This window comes from Lissotriton vulgaris, chromosome 5 (assembly GCF_964263255.1).
Source record: "Lissotriton vulgaris chromosome 5, aLisVul1.2, whole genome shotgun sequence".
NCBI classification, from domain to species: Eukaryota; Metazoa; Chordata; class Amphibia; order Caudata; family Salamandridae; genus Lissotriton; species Lissotriton vulgaris.
In genome coordinates this window covers 1,566,511,250-1,566,524,316 of record NC_141693.1, presented here as the reverse complement: position 1 = coordinate 1,566,524,316, position 13,067 = coordinate 1,566,511,250, and the positions used below count along the sequence as shown (strand labels likewise).

The following is a 13,067-nucleotide window of genomic DNA, read 5'->3' as shown; positions in this document are numbered from 1 at the left end:
TCTTGCTAGAGAGTCTTAACTTCTTTTCAGGATCTGCGTGTCCGACTCCTCCAGGTGCCAAATATCACATATCCTATGCGATGCTCCTTATAAACATTCAATGATGTACCATCTTGCATAGCATGCAAACACCACATCAGTGCATTTAAAAATACTTTTGTAGAATAATAAATATGATGAATACATTGTTGTCACGGGATAACCATACACTGAGGAGCTGCAAATAGTACTGTGTCAGCTACATACAATAAAATTTAACTCAAAGAAATATCAAAAGAAGAGCATCATCATATTAAAGTTTCTAGTCAACATAAGAGTTGCACCATAGCAGCTTATGGCGCTTTCTGCTCAGATTGTGCCTCCAATCCCACATTGACTTTTTTAGTTCTTTGCAATTTTAAAAAACAATTCCTGCTGAAAGCTAGCTTTTCAAAACCATTCAACCTATTACATTTATTTCTCTAACCTGTGAATGTGGTCCATGTTCTCTTTTCCTCATTCCCATCATGATACTCCCTTTCCGGAAACCAAGTTCACTTCTTTATCCAGCCCACCCATCCAAGGTCACCAAATCTATGAAGCAATTCTGCTTTTTCTCACATTCTCTCCATGTACAAGATACCTTGTATCAATTGAATGGACAGCAGGAGAGGTGAATATTTATGGTTAGTGGGGGTGGGGTTTTGAAGATTAACCTCATTTGACTAAGAACCGGGGTATCTGGGAGAAAAAGTATTTTAAGGGGGATGAAGTTCATATCTCCTTGGTGAAATTTCTAGAGCCTTATTTCATCCTTTCTGTGGATGCAGACTCAGTCGGAACAGACGTCCTAGTCCTCGCTCTGCCTTTCAAAGGAACTTTAAATATGCATGGCTTATTTGGCTTTGCCCGGCGGGGTGAGAATGGCGTTCGTCAGGCGATCGGAAGGGGTGAGACAATAGTTTATGGTTCAATGGTTTTCATGAAGTCTTCTTGATAAGATTAAAGCAGGAAACGGAAGCTTGTCAATAAGCAAACTTAAGACAAGGTGTGACTCCTAGAAAGAATGACTTGAAAACAACATACAGAAACACACATATAAAAAGGCCCTGATGAGGCTTGAACTCATGACCCCTGGTTTACAAGACCAGTGCTCTGCCACTGAGCTACAAGGCCGGTCTGCCTGCAGTTTGTAAATCGCAACATGTATTCTTACTGCGGTATGAAGATATCTATGATTTTGAGACTCTGTATGGAAATGCAGTTGCATTTGAATGTCTACATGTGTGCACAAATCGAAGAGCATGCTTAAGACACTTTTCTTGAAAGTAGGAAAAACTCCATTTTGATTTGAGAACATAAGAGTATTCACATTTATGACCATACTGAAAGCTCTACTGAGTATGTCCGCAATCAGTGACAGATAGAGAACTCACTTATTAGAAGTGATCTGTCTCTGTGGGGCAGACAAATGTAAACACGCATACACTTGAGACGGCTGAAACTTTAGGAGTAAGAAATGCTTTCTTATCAGTCTATCTATCCAAACTGGTTGGAAGGCCAGGAGTGAGGAATAGGCAATCCTCTGGACACTTCATGAAAGATCTAATTTCAATTAAGCACAAAATACTTCCCTTTATTTGACATAAATGCCATAATGGAATAGTCAGTTGGGCCCTTCTAGTGGATTATGGCAGTGTCTTGAAAGAGAGTGTAATTGTACTACGAGACATGCTCACCTTCAAAAGAGTGTCTGATGGCTTTCCGACGAAGGTGGGATTCGAACCCACGCGTGCAGAGCACAATGGATTAGCAGTCCATCGCCTTAACCACTCGGCCACCTCGTCTGCCTTAGGGGCCTATATTTCATTTTTGGTGAAATTCTAACTATGTGCTAATTAAAAATAAGCATAAGTTTATCCTAGACTGTGTCAGAATGGCAAATGTATGGGGTGTTCAATAGACAGAGCACACGATATAGCAGAATTATCAAATCTATTCCATTTGGACTGTATTTTTAATAGTCATGATAACATGGTAGCATGTGAGTCGATCTTGCACAGTGAATAATGGAGCAGTGCAGTATCTACTTGGTTAGCACTAGATGGCTCAAATGGGGAGAAATGAAAACAGTGAGCTCCAGTGGCGCAATCGGTTAGCGCGCGGTACTTATACAGCAGTACTTGCACTGAGCCATGCCGAGGTTGTGAGTTCGAGCCTCACCTGGAGCAGTTGATTGGTTTTCATAAACCATTTCACTAAAAGTAAAGATTAGACTCAGAATAAAGACGGCTCTTGCTAGAGAGTCTTAACTTCTTTTCAGGATCTGCGTGTCCGACTCCTCCAGGTGCCAAATATCACATATCCTATGCGATGCTCCTTATAAACATTCAATGATGTACCATCTTGCATAGCATGCAAACACCACATCAGTGCATTTAAAAATACTTTTGTAGAATAATAAATATGATGAATACATTGTTGTCACGGGATAACCATAAACTGAGGAGCTGCAAACAGTACTGTGTCAGCTACATACAATAAAATTTAACTCAAAGAAATATCAAAAGAAGAGCATCATCATATTAAAGTTTCTAGTCAACATAAGAGTTGCACCATAGCAGCTTATGGTGCTTTCTGCTCAGATTGTGCCTCCAATCCCACATTGACTTTTTTAGTTCTTTGCAATTTTAAAAAACAATTCCTGCTCAAAGCTAGCTTTTCAAAACCATTCAACCTATTACATTTATTTCTCTAACCTGTGAATGTGGTCCATGTTCTCTTTTCCTCATTCCCATCATGATACTCCCTTTCCGGAAACCAAGTTCACTTCTTTATCCAGCCCACCCATCCAAGGTCACCAAATCTATGAAGCAATTCTGCTTTTTCTCACATTCTCTCCATGTACAAGATACCTTGTATCAATTGAATGGACAGCAGGAGAGGTGAATATTTATGGTTAGTGGGGGTGGGGTTTTGAAGATTAACCTCATTTGACTAAGAGCCGGGGTATCTGGGAAAAAAAGTATTTTAAGGGGGATGAAGTTCATATCTCCTTGGTGAAATTTCTAGAGCCTTATTTCATCCTTTCTGTGGATGCAGACTCAGTCGGAACAGACGTCCTAGTCCTCGCTCTGCCTTTCAAAGGAACTTTAAATATGCATGGCTTATTTGGCTTTGCCCGGCAGGGCTTGCCCGGCGGGGTGAGAATGGCGTTCGTCAGGCGATCGGAAGGGGTGAGACAATAGTTTATGGTTCAATGGTTTTCATGAAGTCTTCTTGATAAGATTAAAGCAGGAAAGGGAAGCTTGTCAATAAGCAAACTTAAGACAAGGTGTGACTCCTAGAAAGAATGACTTGAAAACAACATACAGAAACACACATATAAAAAGGCCCTGATGAGGCTTGAACTCATGACCCCTGGTTTACAAGACCAGTGCTCTGCCACTGAGCTACAAGGCCGGTCTGCCTGCAGTTTGTAAATCGCAACATGTATTCTTACTGCGGTATTAAGATATCTATGATTTTGAGACTCTGTATGGAAATGCAGTTGCATTTGAATGTCTACATGTGTGCACAAATCGAAGAGCATGCTTAAGACACTTTTCTTGAAAGTAGGAAAAACTCCATTTTGATTTGAGAACATAAGAGTATTCACATTTATGACCATACTGAAAGCTCTACTGAGTATGTCCGCAATCAGTGACAGATAGAGAACTCACTTATTAGAAGTGATCTGTCTCTGTGGGGCAGACAAATGTAAACACGCATACACTTGAGACGGCTGAAACTTTAGGAGTAAGAAATGCTTTCTTATCAGTCTATCTATCCAAACTGGTTGGAAGGCCAGGAGTGAGGAATAGGCAATCCTCTGGACACTTCATGAAAGATCTAATTTCAATTAAGCACAAAATACTTCCCTTTATTTGACATAAATGCCATAATGGAATAGTCAGTTGGGCCCTTCTAGTGGATTATGGCAGTGTCTTGAAAGAGAGTGTAATTGTACTACGAGACATGCTCACCTTCAAAAGAGTGTCTGATGGCTTTCCGACGAAGGTGGGATTCGAACCCACGCGTGCAGAGCACAATGGATTAGCAGTCCATCGCCTTAACCACTCGGCCACCTCGTCTGCCTTAGGGGCCTATATTTCATTTTTGGTGAAATTCTAACTATGTGCTAATTAAAAATAAGCATAAGTTTATCCTAGACTGTGTCAGAATGGCAAATGTATGGGGTGTTCAATAGACAGAGCACACGATATAGCAGAATTATCAAATCTATTCCATTTGGACTGTATTTTTAATAGTCATGATAACATGCTAGCATGTGAGTCGATCTTGCACAGTGAATAATGGAGCAGTGCAGTATCTACTTGGTTAGCACTAGATGGCTCAAATGGGGAGAAATGAAAACAGTAAGCTCCAGTGGCGCAATCGGTTAGCGCGCGTTACTTATTCAGCAGTACTTGCACTGAGCCATGCCGAGGTTGTGAGTTCGAGCCTCACCTGGAGCAGTTGATTGGTTTTCATAAACCATTTCACTAAAAGTAAAGATTAGACTCAGAATAAAGACGGCTCTTGCTAGAGATTCTTAACTTCTTTTCAGGATCTGCGTGTCCGACTCCTCCAGGTGCCAAATATCACATATCCTATGCGATGCTCCTTATAAACATTCAATGATGTACCATCTTGCATAGCATGCAAACACCACATCAGTGCATTTAAAAATACTTTTGTAGAATAATAAATATGATGAATACATTGTTGTCACGGGATAACCATAAACTGAGGAGCTGCAAACAGTACTGTGTCAGCTACATACAATAAAATTTAACTCAAAGAAATATCAAAAGAAGAGCATCATCATATTAAAGTTTCTAGTCAACATAAGAGTTGCACCATAGCAGCTTATGGTGCTTTCTGCTCAGATTGTGCCTCCAATCCCACATTGACTTTTTTAGTTCTTTGCAATTTTAAAAAACAATTCCTGCTCAAAGCTAGCTTTTCAAAACCATTCAACCTATTACATTTATTTCTCTAACCTGTGAATGTGGTCCATGTTCTCTTTTCCTCATTCCCATCATGATACTCCCTTTCCGGAAACCAAGTTCACTTCTTTATCCAGCCCACCCATCCAAGGTCACCAAATCTATGAAGCAATTCTGCTTTTTCTCACATTCTCTCCATGTACAAGATACCTTGTATCAATTGAATGGACAGCAGGAGAGGTGAATATTTATGGTTAGTGGGGGTGGGGTTTTGAAGTTTAACCTCATTTTACTAAGAGCCGGGGTATCTGGGAGAAAAAGTATTTTAAGGGGGATGAAGTTCATATCTCCTTGGTGAAATTTCTACAGCCTTATTTCATCCTTTCTGTGGATGCAGACTCAGTCGGAACAGACGTCCTAGTCCTCGCTCTGCCTTTCAAAGGAACTTTAAATATGCATGGCTTATTTGGCTTTGCCCGGCAGGGCTTGCCCGGCGGGGTGAGAATGGCGTTTGTCAGGCGTTCGTCAGGCGATCGGAAGGGGTGAGGCAATAGTTTATGGTTCAATGGTTTTCATGAAGTCTTCTTGATAAGATGAAAGCAGGAAAGGGAAGCTTGTCAATAAGCAAACTTAAGACAAGGTGTGACTCCTAGAAAGAATGACTTGAAAACAACATACATAAACACACATATAAAAAGGCCCTGATGAGGCTTGAACTCATGACCCCTGGTTTACAAGACCAGTGCTCTGCCACTGAGCTACAAGGCCGGTCTGCCTGCAGTTTGTAAATCGCAACATGTATTCTTACTGCGGTATGAAGATATCTATGATTTTGAGACTCTGTATGGAAATGCAGTTGCATTTGAATGTCTACATGTGTGCACAAATCGAAGAGCATGCTTAAGACACTTTTCTTGAAAGTAGGAAAAACTCCATTTTGATTTGAGAACATAAGAGTATTCACATTTATGACCATACTGAAAGCTCTACTGAGTATGTCCGCAATCAGTGACAGATAGAGAACTCACTTATTAGAAGTGATCTGTCTCTGTGGGGCAGACAAATGTAAACACGCATACACTTGAGACGGCTGAAACTTTAGGAGTAAGAAATGCTTTCTTATCAGTCTATCTATCCAAACTGGTTGGAAGGCCAGGAGTGAGGAATAGGCAATCCTCTGGACACTTCATGAAAGATCTAATTTCAATTAAGCACAAAATACTTCCCTTTATTTGACATAAATGCCATAATGGAATAGTCAGTTGGGCCCTTCTAGTGGATTATGGCAGTGTCTTGAAAGAGAGTGTAATTGTACTACGAGACATGCTCACCTTCAAAAGAGTGTCTGATGGCTTTCCGACGAAGGTGGGATTCAAACCCACGCGTGCAGAGCACAATGGATTAGCAGTCCATCGCCTCAACCACTCGGCCACCTCGTCTGCCTTAGGGGCTTATATTTCATTTTTGGTGAAATTCTAACTATGTGCTAATTAAAAATAAGCATAAGTTTATCCTAGACTGTGTCAGAATGGCAAATGTATGGGGTGTTCAATAGACAGAGCACACGATATAGCAGAATTATCAAATCTATTCCATTTGGACTGTATTTTTAATAGTCATGATAACATGCTAGCATGTGAGTCGATCTTGCACAGTGAATAATGGAGCAGTGCAGTATCTACTTGGTTAGCACTAGATGGCTCAAATGGGAAGAAATTAAAACAGTAAGCTCCAGTGGCGCAATCGGTTAGCGTGCGGTACTTATACAGCAGTACTTGCACTGAGCCATGCCGAGGTTGTGAGTTCGAGCCTCACCTGGAGCAGTTGATTGGTTTTCATAAACCATTTCACTAAAAGTAAAGATTAGACTCAGAATAAAGACGGCTCTTGCTAGAGAGTCTTAACTTCTTTTCAGGATCTGCGTGTCCGACTCCTCCAGGTGCCAAATATCACATATCCTATGCGATGCTCCTTATAAACATTCAATGATGTACCATCTTGCATAGCATGCAAACACCACATCAGTGCATTTAAAAATACTTTTGTAGAATAATAAATATGATGAATACATTGTTGTCACAGGATAACCATAAACTGAGGAGCTGCAAACAGTACTGTGTCAGCTACATACAATAAAATGTAACTCAAAGAAATATCAAAAGAAGAGCATCATCATATTAAAGTTTCTAGTCAACATAAGAGTTGCACCATAGCAGCTTATGGTGCTTTCTGCTCAGATTGTGCCTCCAATCCCACATTGACTTTTTTAGTTCTTTGCAATTTTAAAAAACAATTCCTGCTCAAAGCTAGCTTTTCAAAACCATTCAACCTATTACATGTATTTCTCTAACCTGTGAATGTGGTCCATGTTCTCTTTTCCTCATTCCCATCATGATACTCCCTTTCCGGAAACCAAGTTCACTTCTTTATCCAGCCCACCCATCCAAGGTCACCAAATCTATGAAGCAATTCTGCTTTTTCTCACATTCTCTCCATGTACAAGATACCTTGTATCAATTGAATGGACAGCAGGAGAGGTGAATATTTATGGTTAGTGGGGGTGGGGTTTTGAAGATTAACCTCATTTGACTAAGAGCCGGGGTATCTGGGAGAAAAAGTATTTTAAGGGGGATGAAGTTCATATCTCCTTGGTGAAATTTCTACAGCCTTATTTCATCCTTTCTGTGGATGCAGACTCAGTCGGAACAGACGTCCTAGTCCTCGCTCTGCCTTTCAAAGGAACTTTAAATATGCATGGCTTATTTGGCTTTGCCCGGCAGGGCTTGCCCGGCGGGGTGAGAATGGCGTTTGTCAGGCGTTCGTCAGGCGATCGGAAGGGGTGAGGCAATAGTTTATGGTTCAATGGTTTTCATGAAGTCTTCTTGATAAGATGAAAGCAGGAAAGGGAAGCTTGTCAATAAGCAAACTTAAGACAAGGTGTGACTCCTAGAAAGAATGACTTGAAAACAACATACATAAACACACATATAAAAAGGCCCTGATGAGGCTTGAACTCATGACCCCTGGTTTACAAGACCAGTGCTCTGCCACTGAGCTACAAGGCCGGTCTGCCTGCAGTTTGTAAATCGCAACATGTATTCTTACTGCGGTATGAAGATATCTATGATTTTGAGACTCTGTATGGAAATGCAGTTGCATTTGAATGTCTACATGTGTGCACAAATCGAAGAGCATGCTTAAGACACTTTTCTTGAAAGTAGGAAAAACTCCATTTTGATTTGAGAACATAAGAGTATTCACATTTATGACCATACTGAAAGCTCTACTGAGTATGTCCGCAATCAGTGACAGATAGAGAACTCACTTATTAGAAGTGATCTGTCTCTGTGGGGCAGACAAATGTAAACACGCATACACTTGAGACGGCTGAAACTTTAGGAGTAAGAAATGCTTTCTTATCAGTCTATCTATCCAAACTGGTTGGAAGGCCAGGAGTGAGGAATAGGCAATCCTCTGGACACTTCATGAAAGATCTAATTTCAATTAAGCACAAAATACTTCCCTTTATTTGACATAAATGCCATAATGGAATAGTCAGTTGGGCCCTTCTAGTGGATTATGGCAGTGTCTTGAAAGAGAGTGTAATTGTACTACGAGACATGCTCACCTTCAAAAGAGTGTCTGATGGCTTTCCGACGAAGGTGGGATTCGAACCCACGCGTGCAGAGCACAATGGATTAGCAGTCCATCGCCTCAACCACTCGGCCACCTCGTCTGCCTTAGGGGCTTATATTTCATTTTTGGTGAAATTCTAACTATGTGCTAATTAAAAATAAGCATAAGTTTATCCTAGACTGTGTCAGAATGGCAAATGTATGGGGTGTTCAATAGACAGAGCACACGATATAGCAGAATTATCAAATCTATTCCATTTGGACTGTATTTTTAATAGTCATGATAACATGCTAGCATGTGAGTCGATCTTGCACAGTGAATAATGGAGCAGTGCAGTATCTACTTGGTTAGCACTAGATGGCTCAAATGGGAAGAAATTAAAACAGTAAGCTCCAGTGGCGCAATCGGTTAGCGCGCGGTACTTATACAGCAGTACTTGCACTGAGCCATGCCGAGGTTGTGAGTTCGAGCCTCACCTGGAGCAGTTGATTGGTTTTCATAAACCATTTCACTAAAAGTAAAGATTAGACTCAGAATAAAGACGGCTCTTGCTAGAGAGTCTTAACTTCTTTTCAGGATCTGCGTGTCCGACTCCTCCAGGTGCCAAATATCACATATCCTATGCGATGCTCCTTATAAACATTCAATGATGTACCATCTTGCATAGCATGCAAACACCACATCAGTGCATTTAAAAATACTTTTGTAGAATAATAAATATGATGAATACATTGTTGTCACAGGATAACCATAAACTGAGGAGCTGCAAACAGTACTGTGTCAGCTACATACAATAAAATGTAACTCAAAGAAATATCAAAAGAAGAGCATCATCATATTAAAGTTTCTAGTCAACATAAGAGTTGCACCATAGCAGCTTATGGTGCTTTCTGCTCAGATTGTGCCTCCAATCCCACATTGACTTTTTTAGTTCTTTGCAATTTTAAAAAACAATTCCTGCTCAAAGCTAGCTTTTCAAAACCATTCAACCTATTACATGTATTTCTCTAACCTGTGAATGTGGTCCATGTTCTCTTTTCCTCATTCCCATCATGATACTCCCTTTCCGGAAACCAAGTTCACTTCTTTATCCAGCCCACCCATCCAAGGTCACCAAATCTATGAAGCAATTCTGCTTTTTCTCACATTCTCTCCATGTACAAGATACCTTGTATCAATTGAATGGACAGCAGGAGAGGTGAATATTTATGGTTAGTGGGGGTGGGGTTTTGAAGATTAACCTCATTTGACTAAGAGCCGGGGTATCTGGGAGAAAAAGTATTTTAAGGGGGATGAAGTTCATATCTCCTTGGTGAAATTTCTAGAGCCTTATTTCATCCTTTCTGTGGATGCAGACTCAGTCGGAACAGAAGTCCTAGTCCTCGCTCTGCCTTTCAAAGGAACTTTAAATATGCATGGCTTATTTGGCTTTGCCCGGCAGGGCTTGCCCGGCGGGGTGAGAATGGCGTTTGTCAGGCGTTCGTCAGGCGATCGGAAGGGGTGAGGCAATAGTTTATGGTTCAATGGTTTTCATGAAGTCTTCTTGATAAGATGAAAGCAGGAAAGGGAAGCTTGTCAATAAGCAAACTTAAGACAAGGTGTGACTCCTAGAAAGAATGACTTGAAAACAACATACAGAAACACACATATAAAAAGGCCCTGATGAGGCTTGAACTCATGACCCCTGGTTTACAAGACCAGTGCTCTGCCACTGAGCTACAAGGCCAGTCTGCCTGCAGTTTGTAAATCGCAACATGTATTCTTACTGCGGTATGAAGATATCTATGATTTTGAGACTCTGTATGGAAATGCAGTTGCATTTGAATGTCTACATGTGTGCACAAATCGAAGAGCATGCTTAAGACACTTTTCTTGAAAGTAGGAAAAACTCCATTTTGATTTGAGAACATAAGAGTATTCACATTTATGACCATACTGAAAGCTCTACTGAGTATGTCCGCAATCAGTGACAGATAGAGAACTCACTTATTAGAAGTGATCTGTCTCTGTGGGGCAGACAAATGTAAACACGCATACACTTGAGACGGCTGAAACTTTAGGAGTAAGAAATGCTTTCTTATCAGTCTATCTATCCAAACTGGTTGGAAGGCCAGGAGTGAGGAATAGGCAATCCTCTGGACACTTCATGAAAGATCTAATTTCAATTAAGCACAAAATACTTCCCTTTATTTGACATAAATGCCATAATGGAATAGTCAGTTGGGCCCTTCTAGTGGATTATGGCAGTGTCTTGAAAGAGAGTGTAATTGTACTACGAGACATGCTCACCTTCAAAAGAGTGTCTGATGGCTTTCCGACGAAGGTGGGATTCGAACCCACGCGTGCAGAGCACAATGGATTAGCAGTCCATCGCCTCAACCACTCGGCCACCTCGTCTGCCTTAGGGGCTTATATTTCATTTTTGGTGAAATTCTAACTATGTGCTAATTAAAAATAAGCATAAGTTTATCCTAGACTGTGTCAGAATGGCAAATGTATGGGGTGTTCAATAGACAGAGCACACGATATAGCAGAATTATCAAATCTATTCCATTTGGACTGTATTTTTAATAGTCATGATAACATGCTAGCATGTGAGTCGATCTTGCACAGTGAATAATGGAGCAGTGCAGTATCTACTTGGTTAGCACTAGATGGCTCAAATGGGAAGAAATTAAAACAGTAAGCTCCAGTGGCGCAATCGGTTAGCGCGCGGTACTTATACAGCAGTACTTGCACTGAGCCATGCCGAGGTTGTGAGTTCGAGCCTCACCTGGAGCAGTTGATTGGTTTTCATAAACCATTTCACTAAAAGTAAAGATTAGACTCAGAATAAAGACGGCTCTTGCTAGAGAGTCTTAACTTCTTTTCAGGATCTGCGTGTCCGACTCCTCCAGGTGCCAAATATCACATATCCTATGCGATGCTCCTTATAAACATTCAATGATGTACCATCTTGCATAGCATGCAAACACCACATCAGTGCATTTAAAAATACTTTTGTAGAATAATAAATATGATGAATACATTGTTGTCACAGGATAACCATAAACTGAGGAGCTGCAAACAGTACTGTGTCAGCTACATACAATAAAATGTAACTCAAAGAAATATCAAAAGAAGAGCATCATCATATTAAAGTTTCTAGTCAACATAAGAGTTGCACCATAGCAGCTTATGGTGCTTTCTGCTCAGATTGTGCCTCCAATCCCACATTGACTTTTTTAGTTCTTTGCAATTTTAAAAAACAATTCCTGCTCAAAGCTAGCTTTTCAAAACCATTCAACCTATTACATGTATTTCTCTAACCTGTGAATGTGGTCCATGTTCTCTTTTCCTCATTCCCATCATGATACTCCCTTTCCGGAAACCAAGTTCACTTCTTTATCCAGCCCACCCATCCAAGGTCACCAAATCTATGAAGCAATTCTGCTTTTTCTCACATTCTCTCCATGTACAAGATACCTTGTATCAATTGAATGGACAGCAGGAGAGGTGAATATTTATGGTTAGTGGGGGTGGGGTTTTGAAGATTAACCTCATTTGACTAAGAGCCGGGGTATCTGGGAGAAAAAGTATTTTAAGGGGGATGAAGTTCATATCTCCTTGGTGAAATTTCTAGAGCCTTATTTCATCCTTTCTGTGGATGCAGACTCAGTCGGAACAGAAGTCCTAGTCCTCGCTCTGCCTTTCAAAGGAACTTTAAATATGCATGGCTTATTTGGCTTTGCCCGGCAGGGCTTGCCCGGCGGGGTGAGAATGGCGTTTGTCAGGCGTTCGTCAGGCGATCGGAAGGGGTGAGGCAATAGTTTATGGTTCAATGGTTTTCATGAAGTCTTCTTGATAAGATGAAAGCAGGAAAGGGAAGCTTGTCAATAAGCAAACTTAAGACAAGGTGTGACTCCTAGAAAGAATGACTTGAAAACAACATACAGAAACACACATATAAAAAGGCCCTGATGAGGCTTGAACTCATGACCCCTGGTTTACAAGACCAGTGCTCTGCCACTGAGCTACAAGGCCGGTCTGCCTGCAGTTTGTAAATCGCAACATGTATTCTTACTGCGGTATGAAGATATCTATGATTTTGAGACTCTGTATGGAAATGCAGTTGCATTTGAATGTCTACATGTGTGCACAAATCGAAGAGCATGCTTAAGACACTTTTCTTGAAAGTAGGAAAAACTCCATTTTGATTTGAGAACATAAGAGTATTCACATTTATGACCATACTGAAAGCTCTACTGAGTATGTGCGCAATCAGTGACAGATAGAGAACTCACTTATTAGAAGTGATCTGTCTCTGTGGGGCAGACAAATGTAAACACGCATACACTTGAGACGGCTGAAACTTTAGGAGTAAGAAATGCTTTCTTATCAGTCTATCTATCCAAACTGGTTGGAAGGCCAGGAGTGAGGAATAGGCAATCCTCTGGACACTTCATGAAAGATCTAATTTCA

General features: G+C 40.7%; 16 non-coding genes across 16 annotated transcripts; 5 read left to right on the top strand and 11 right to left on the bottom strand.

The window, feature by feature from the left end:
• Nucleotides 1-1,083: 1,083 nt before the first annotated feature.
• Nucleotides 1,084-1,155, bottom strand: TRNAT-UGU (transfer RNA threonine (anticodon UGU)). Its single transcript has one exon. It is a non-coding gene; the product is annotated as a tRNA-Thr (tRNA).
• A 589-nt stretch (nt 1,156-1,744) lies between these two features.
• TRNAS-GCU (transfer RNA serine (anticodon GCU)) lies at nt 1,745-1,826 on the bottom strand. The gene has a single exon. It is a non-coding gene; the product is annotated as a tRNA-Ser (tRNA).
• A 289-nt stretch (nt 1,827-2,115) lies between these two features.
• Nucleotides 2,116-2,210, top strand: TRNAI-UAU (transfer RNA isoleucine (anticodon UAU)). Its single transcript has 2 exons — nt 2,116-2,153; nt 2,175-2,210. It is a non-coding gene; the product is annotated as a tRNA-Ile (tRNA).
• Nucleotides 2,211-3,369: 1,159 nt separating this feature from the next.
• TRNAT-UGU (transfer RNA threonine (anticodon UGU)) lies at nt 3,370-3,441 on the bottom strand. The gene has a single exon. It is a non-coding gene; the product is annotated as a tRNA-Thr (tRNA).
• Nucleotides 3,442-4,030: 589 nt separating this feature from the next.
• TRNAS-GCU (transfer RNA serine (anticodon GCU)) lies at nt 4,031-4,112 on the bottom strand. The gene has a single exon. It is a non-coding gene; the product is annotated as a tRNA-Ser (tRNA).
• A 289-nt stretch (nt 4,113-4,401) lies between these two features.
• TRNAI-UAU (transfer RNA isoleucine (anticodon UAU)) lies at nt 4,402-4,496 on the top strand. Its single transcript has 2 exons — nt 4,402-4,439; nt 4,461-4,496. It is a non-coding gene; the product is annotated as a tRNA-Ile (tRNA).
• A 1,170-nt stretch (nt 4,497-5,666) lies between these two features.
• TRNAT-UGU (transfer RNA threonine (anticodon UGU)) lies at nt 5,667-5,738 on the bottom strand. The gene has a single exon. It is a non-coding gene; the product is annotated as a tRNA-Thr (tRNA).
• A 589-nt stretch (nt 5,739-6,327) lies between these two features.
• Nucleotides 6,328-6,409, bottom strand: TRNAS-GCU (transfer RNA serine (anticodon GCU)). The gene has a single exon. It is a non-coding gene; the product is annotated as a tRNA-Ser (tRNA).
• Nucleotides 6,410-6,698: 289 nt separating this feature from the next.
• Nucleotides 6,699-6,793, top strand: TRNAI-UAU (transfer RNA isoleucine (anticodon UAU)). Its single transcript has 2 exons — nt 6,699-6,736; nt 6,758-6,793. It is a non-coding gene; the product is annotated as a tRNA-Ile (tRNA).
• Nucleotides 6,794-7,963: 1,170 nt separating this feature from the next.
• TRNAT-UGU (transfer RNA threonine (anticodon UGU)) lies at nt 7,964-8,035 on the bottom strand. Its single transcript has one exon. It is a non-coding gene; the product is annotated as a tRNA-Thr (tRNA).
• Nucleotides 8,036-8,624: 589 nt separating this feature from the next.
• Nucleotides 8,625-8,706, bottom strand: TRNAS-GCU (transfer RNA serine (anticodon GCU)). Its single transcript has one exon. It is a non-coding gene; the product is annotated as a tRNA-Ser (tRNA).
• Nucleotides 8,707-8,995: 289 nt separating this feature from the next.
• On the top strand, nt 8,996-9,090 carry TRNAI-UAU (transfer RNA isoleucine (anticodon UAU)). Its single transcript has 2 exons — nt 8,996-9,033; nt 9,055-9,090. It is a non-coding gene; the product is annotated as a tRNA-Ile (tRNA).
• Nucleotides 9,091-10,260: 1,170 nt separating this feature from the next.
• TRNAT-UGU (transfer RNA threonine (anticodon UGU)) lies at nt 10,261-10,332 on the bottom strand. Its single transcript has one exon. It is a non-coding gene; the product is annotated as a tRNA-Thr (tRNA).
• A 589-nt stretch (nt 10,333-10,921) lies between these two features.
• On the bottom strand, nt 10,922-11,003 carry TRNAS-GCU (transfer RNA serine (anticodon GCU)). The gene has a single exon. It is a non-coding gene; the product is annotated as a tRNA-Ser (tRNA).
• A 289-nt stretch (nt 11,004-11,292) lies between these two features.
• TRNAI-UAU (transfer RNA isoleucine (anticodon UAU)) lies at nt 11,293-11,387 on the top strand. Its single transcript has 2 exons — nt 11,293-11,330; nt 11,352-11,387. It is a non-coding gene; the product is annotated as a tRNA-Ile (tRNA).
• Nucleotides 11,388-12,557: 1,170 nt separating this feature from the next.
• Nucleotides 12,558-12,629, bottom strand: TRNAT-UGU (transfer RNA threonine (anticodon UGU)). The gene has a single exon. It is a non-coding gene; the product is annotated as a tRNA-Thr (tRNA).
• Nucleotides 12,630-13,067: the final 438 nt, after the last annotated feature.